This window comes from Salvia miltiorrhiza, unplaced genomic scaffold (genome assembly GCF_028751815.1).
Source record: "Salvia miltiorrhiza cultivar Shanhuang (shh) unplaced genomic scaffold, IMPLAD_Smil_shh fragScaff_scaffold_19_1, whole genome shotgun sequence".
Classification (NCBI taxonomy): domain Eukaryota; kingdom Viridiplantae; phylum Streptophyta; class Magnoliopsida; order Lamiales; family Lamiaceae; genus Salvia; species Salvia miltiorrhiza.
The window spans coordinates 360639-366638 of record NW_026651441.1 but is presented as its reverse complement, the minus strand read 5'-3'; positions in this window follow the sequence as shown (position 1 = coordinate 366638).

Here is a 6000-nt window from a genome sequence, read left to right as displayed (position 1 = left end):
ATCAAGGGCATAAGCCAGACTGTGTGCATGCAGCAAATTCTCATGGAGGAGGATGACGTTCCAGTTCGTGACTCACAACGAAAGCTCAATCCAACCGTGAAAGATGTGGTAATGAAGAGACCCTTGAAACCTCCTCTTGGGCATAACCCTCCTATGGTTTTGTTTTTATTTTGTTTTGTTTTGAGTCTGTTTCGTCTCTACCTTTTTTCTTGTTTTTGTTTTTATTTTCTTAGTGTCTGTGCTTCGACCTCCTCTACACACCCACTTTGCCCAAAGCAAAGTGTGTGTGTGGGAAGGGTCACCCTTTTTATTTTTGTTTGTTGTTGGTATTCCTCCTTCTAACACCCTTTGCCTAAGGCAAAGTGTGTGAGTGGGGAGGAATACCTATTTTTTATGTGTTTTGTTTGTGTTTCAGCATGGTTCTCCTGAAGGACGTACGCATCAAGGGCAAGAGAGTTAGATTCACCACCCCTGAAGAGGTTACGCCTACAGCAAGCTTTCAGCCATCTACCCCAGCAAGTAAGAACAAGAAGAAGTCAGAGAACCCTGCCCGTCTGAGGGCAAGTAATGACGCCCGTATGGGCATAACAGAAGCCATGATGATGGAGACCAGAAAAGCACTCTTTGCCTACTTTCCGAGCACTAGATTCAGGTGCCCACCTGAACTCTGTTCTGGGCATAACCCTCCCTAGGTCTTAGTTTTTTTTTTTGTTTTCGTTTTGAGTCTGTTTTTCGACCCCCTCTATACACCTACTTTGCCCAAGGCAAAGTGTTTGTGTGGGGTGGGCCGAGCGTTGTTTCCTTGTTTTGTGGTTAGCCTTTCGATTTGCAATTAAATAAGCATGATTATATTCTGAGTTTGTTGTGCAAGTAGTCTGAGATTCGAATGTCCAAGCATGCCGTATGTAGTTGAGAAAGATGGATAGGGTTGTGAGCATACCATGTGAGGTTTTGAGCTTTGATATATGCTGTCTTATGCCCATAACAACTTTTTCTTTCTTGTGTGAAAATTGACATCTTGACTAGGGTAATGCTAGAACTTGCCTTAATTCTTAGTCGAACCCTGTGTACATAGTCTAGGTGTGTTAAATGATTTAGGCAATTATTTCTTTAGCCCACAAAGCCAAACTGACCAACCCTACATCTATCACTTGTGAACCCTTTTGAGCTTAATAATTCATTTGAATTCACTGATAAATTTGCCCAAATTTGAGCCGTCCTGGTCAAACTGAACTTAAGGGCAAAAAAAGGGAAGATAGTGTAGTGGATCCTATGGGCAGGACTAGTGCAAAAATTACAAAATGGGACATCTAATCCCAAAATAAAGAAAAAGTCCAGAAAGAAAATTAAAAAAAAAAGAGAAAAAAAAAGAGAAAGAAAAAAAAAAGAAAAAAAAGAGAGTTAATGTCTTGGTTAGTATGTGCTTAGGCCCGCAAGAATAGGCAGTGATCTTAAAAATCTGGGAAGTCTGTTGCCCAAAATGAAGTTCAGAATGACCTTAGTTTCGTACCAAAAATTCTCACCTTATGCCTTAAGCCACGTTACAACCCATAAAAGACCTAATGAGATGCATCTAGAACTTTGACTAAAGGGGGAGACAATAGAAGATAGGCAAGCCTATGGCAGAACCTAGCAAGATGTCACGAGCGTAAACACGTCCCAAAAATACTTGAGAGAGTGAGCGATGGGGAGGAACATCCTTGCGCCCACAGACCCCTTCTTGACTCAACTGATGGCATTGCATGATTTTTTTTTTTTTTTGTCTCTAATTGCTTGCATGTTCTTGCTTAGATATTTTCTAGCATTTTTGTATTGCGTTTTGGTTGTGCTAACCCTTGTATCGAGTCTTGTCCGTTTTGTTTGTGTCTGTCTTTTGGGCATAATTACATGTGCACGCTTGAGGACAATCGTGTTTAAAGTGTGTGCGTGTGATGAGCCCATGTTTGTGCTCATTTTTCGTGTCTGTTTTAGGTCTAGATAGAGTCTTTTTCCTTTGTTTTGCTAGAGTCAGTCGCCTGGGAGGGCATAGTTCCAGGGCAGGCACGTTCTTTGGGCAGAAGGTGCTTTTAAGGCATAATGCTGCTGCATTCCGCGAAAGATGCATGAGTTTGAAGCAGAGGAGTTTAGGACACTCAAAAGCTTGTTTTGAAGACCAAAAGTCCGAGAAGCAGGATGTTGGGCAAACCGACCCTTTGCCAATAAGTACCGCGCGGGATTCAGTTGCATCGGAAGAAGGTTCTGGGCATAATGAGACTTCGGTTCGGGGAAGAAATATGAGCACAGCTACAGAGCCAATTGGATATGGAAGCAGCATGTTACAAAAGCTTGGATGAAGTTTGGAGTTGCTCAAGGCAAACCGACCCTTCGCCCATAAGTACCGCGCGGGACCCAGTTGCATGAGAAGATGATAGTGGGCAGAAGGTATAGACGGGGAAGAGAAGAAGAGTGCAAGAGATGGAGTACATAAATTCGTGTTGTGGGCAAAGGCACAATCTGATCAGAAGATGTAGATAAGGAAAGAAATCCAAAAACCTTATCCCTTGAGGTTTGGATAAGAACAAATCAGCCTCCAGATCTGGATGCAATCTCGGGCAGAAGGAGCCCTAACTCATGCCTATAAATACCACATAGCTGTGAACCATTCAAAGAAAGAGAGTAGAGAAGGGAAGACGAATTTTGAGAGACCATTGCTGTAGTTTTACTTTCCATAGTTAGGTAGGAGTAGTCGCCCCTTATGGGCATAGAAGTTTAATTTTCTGTTCATGTTTTCTGCGGCACTTTTGGCCGTAAGTACCCTTTTGCCTTAAGTAAGTTTCTATTTCAGTTTTTACTTTATGTTTTCTTTTATGTCTTTTGCCTTTGTTATTTACTTTATGTTTGACGAAGTTTTATATTCTGATTTGGGCAAGATGATCTAAGCATGAACACTTAATTCGAGAGGTCTAATTTGGGCATAACAACTGTATGAGCATATTCCCGATACACTAGGTTTGATTCCAAAAAGGTTGTAACAACTTGGTTAATTAATTGATCACTAGTTAACTAGGAAGTTCTAGCCACAAGTAATAATTTGGGCATAAGGCGAATCGCCATCGACCTCCAAAATAGTACAACGAGTGTTGGAGCCGTGACTGCTGTGAAATATCGGCGTAAGAGTCAAGTAGGTCTATCTAAACCTTAAAGCATTCTGGGCAAAGCACAATTAACGATAGGCCATCGCAGAGAGCGTGGATGTTGCCCGGGGTAGTTGATTTCCATTAGCTGAACCTTCTAAGGGATCATAAACTGAAAGGATAGATTGGGTGATGGGTTTTTGCGTGCGTGACGAGTGACAATAAGGGCGCAACAATTCTTATGCCTATAACCACTGGTATGCGAGTATAGTGAATTATCTTTGCACCAATGATCGAGTGACCAGTTCATGTTTAGTGATTCAAACCCAAGTCAGAATTGTTTTGTTATTTGATTTGTTTACCTTGTTATTTCAGTTTTAGTTGGAAACCCCGTTCTGACCATAAGCACGTTGTGGTCAGAACCCTGCAGAATACAAACCCTTGTTAGTGACACCCTTGCAGGAGGAGTTACTGCTCAGTTCCATGTGGATTCGACTCTGGACTTACCACTAGCTAGTCTAGTTGTGGGGCACAGGATATTTTATTTGCGCGAAGCTCAAACGACGGCTTCGTCAGTTGGTCAGATTTAAAGAATATTATAATGAAGAAAATATCTCGTGTAAGAGTCTTTTATGCCTAGATACACCTACTAGATGAAACTCAACTTATCTAACACAAAAGCATGAAGAAGGTCACATTTTAATGTAATTTTTCATTATCAATATATGTATTACTTATATTATTAAATGTTTGATTAATTTGAATCTTATTATGTAGGTTTGAGGAACCTTGTATCAACGACAAGAGTGAGGAGAGTGTGAATCAAACTTTTGTTATAGTCAATATACAAAGTTGTCCATTTTCGTATAACAAAAATAAAAAACATCCACTAAGATTAAAAAAAACTTAAGAATTAACTATTCTTTTGTTTAAGAAGATAAATTTGCCTCTACCATTAATTTTTCAATACAATCGTGAATTCCTCACTCTCATTGGCTCACCCTCTTTTCTCTTCTCTCTCTTTAGCGATCGACGTCCGGATAGACGGGGCCGGATCTCTGCGGCCGCTATAAGCTGTGCGGTGGTAGTAATGAGAGGCGACGACGATGGTATAGTGGAGTAGAAGAAATCAGCATACAAATCATGATGGAAGGATGAATCATCGAGGTGCACCTTTAGAGGCGACCACCACTGCACATGGAAGTGAGCCAGTGGAAGCGCAACTAGAGGTGGCAGTGGCGATGGTGAAACCAAACCAAATATTGAGCTGAATCATTATTCTAAATTCACAACCAACAATTATTCTGCCCATAACATGCACACGAGCTCGGTTTCGGCTGGGGTGTAGCCGGTGCGTGACCTCCTCGTTATGGTGAGAGAATGAATCTCCGCAACATCATCATCTTGAATAAAGTGAGTGTCAGTCAAGTTGATGCCTTCAAGACCCGTATTGAAGGTGTTCGAGCCTTAAGATAATGGTGAGAAGCCCATCAGGGAAGAAGTTGTGATCCCCGGGGACTGAGCTTGGTTGTTCAACCAATTGGTGAAGTTGCGTTCCATTTTTTTAAGAAGATTTTGGGAAGAAGAATGTGTAGAAAGTGGAAGAACAAGAAAAAAATAGAGAGCGATTTGAGGTATTGTAGAGTAAAAATAGTGTAGTATTTACAGATAAATAAAAGAAAAAAAAATATTGAGGATCGTTGTTAGATAAAAACAAACAAAAAAAACCGGCAAAAGAATCATCTAAAATGATTTTCCATTTTTCATTTGGACGCTGGAGCCGGGCACGAGAAAAATGGTCGTGCTTCGAGTTGGAGGGCACGAAGCGGGGCAGCTCGAGGCGGTCGTCCGCACCCCACTATGGGTGCTCTTAATATTGTATACTCTTTGTTGACGAATTGGGTAATAAATTTTATTTTTATAAAAAATATAATTAAAATAATACTTCATTCATCTATAATAAAAAATTTTAGGAGGGAGTGATACATGTTTTAAGATTAAATTGTTGAGTGTATTGAAAGTGATGAAAAACTAAAAATATGTTGTAAATGAGATACTCCATCTGTCCACGATATTGTTTCCACATTATGGACGGCGCAGGTTTTAAGAAAAGTGGTAGATAGTAGTGAATATGTAGTGAATGGAGTTTGGATCTCATTATTGTTGTGAGTGGAAGTTTGTGGACCCTACTTCTATAAATGGAAGTTAAACGATATCACTGACGGACCGAAATGACAAATGTGGAAATGATATTATTATATAGTTTGAAAATAAGAGGATAATTTTTTTTATGGAAATCCCCAAAACGAAATTTAAGAATTTTTTTATTTTTTTATTTTGTAGACGAAGAGGGAGGAGATACAGAGAGGGTATGTAGTACTACCGTAAGATAATAGCTCAGATAAAACATTGGATCTCATCCAAGAAATCATTAGTATTTAGGTTGGAAGTCGAAAAGCCCAACTCCACAAGTCAAAAAAGTAATCAATTCCTAAAAGAGAAAACTGCAAATCTGTGAAAGTAACTGTTCAATTTTAAGGCGCACCACAATACACATGCTCCCTCCATATGACAAAAATCCGACATGCTAGAAAAGAAAAAAGTTTAAATATGGTTATGAAATATTTCCAATAATCCTACCTAAATATCATTATGGATTAATTATTTCATTTTCTAACACAAAATTATTTTTTCAAATATTGTAAACGCATGTGGGGTGTAGTATATTTTATCTATCGTAAATTAGTTTATATACTTATGTTGCAATATACGATTTTAGTGTATGGTAGGTCAAAGGATATTTTCACCCGAATATATACTATTTAAAATTTAAAAAATTTCATCATACTGTAAAGTAATTTGGATGGGGATGGCATGACGTAATCTT